Genomic DNA, 801 nt, shown 5'->3' with positions numbered 1-801 from the left:
CACCTGGGAAGTTTACATTATATACATATGCAAACACAGTCCTTCAGGATGCTTAACAAGTAAGAAATAATGATAACCTCTTTATTCAGAATCCAGTAGTCAGGCTGACTTTAAAGCGACTCTGTGGGGCTTTCTTTTTGGTGGGTGTGAGTTTATGACAGAAAGTATAAGTTTTTCCAAACTTTTAATCACTATTGACCCTATATTATGTGTTGCATGCTTTATCTCACTTAAGCTTCACAAACAACTCTTTCGAGACAGATGAAAAAATTGAGGGTAAGGAGAAAGATAACTTGCCTGTGATCATGTAGTTTACAAATAATGAAGACCAAAGACAGGTTTTGTCAATGACCACATTCTTAGCCAGTAAATTCCTCTTAACGAAAAAAGTAGCAATGAGGAAACTAGAAGATTTTAGGTTTTGTGGCTGTAACTCACTTAAAAAAAAATGAAATGCTTCACAAATTTGCATATCATACTTGGTCAGGTTGCACGTTAATCTTCTCTGTGTCATTTTGATTTTAGTGTTTGTGCTACAGTAGTGAGCATGTAACTCACATTTAACTTGGCTGAAAAAAGAGAGACCAAAAACAGTTGATTAGCACTACAAATAAACCCACGCAATTTATTAGACCTGACCCCTAGCGAGACTTTCCTTATCTTCCTTCAGTCATTAAACTTTGACACTCTTAATTAATGGATACATATGTCAGCTGGGCTTATTGCATATGAAAGATGCTCAGGAACAAACAAAAAATAATATGTTGTTCCCAGGAGCAAGTAAGAGATTATTGATTATGA

At 35.2% G+C, this 801-nt stretch overlaps 1 non-coding gene across 1 annotated transcript; it reads right to left on the bottom strand.

The window, feature by feature from the left end:
- Positions 1 to 442: 442 nt before the first annotated feature.
- On the bottom strand, positions 443 to 549 carry LOC120863143. The gene has a single exon (XR_005720943.1). It is a non-coding gene; the product is annotated as a U6 spliceosomal RNA (small nuclear RNA).
- Between the last annotated feature and the right edge of the window lie 252 nt (positions 550 to 801).

The sequence above is a fragment of the Oryx dammah genome, unplaced genomic scaffold (assembly GCF_014754425.2).
Source record: "Oryx dammah isolate SB20612 unplaced genomic scaffold, SCBI_Odam_1.1 HiC_scaffold_4, whole genome shotgun sequence".
NCBI lineage: Eukaryota > Metazoa > Chordata > Mammalia > Artiodactyla > Bovidae > Oryx > Oryx dammah.
This window is presented reverse-complemented; position numbering and strand designations above follow the sequence as displayed.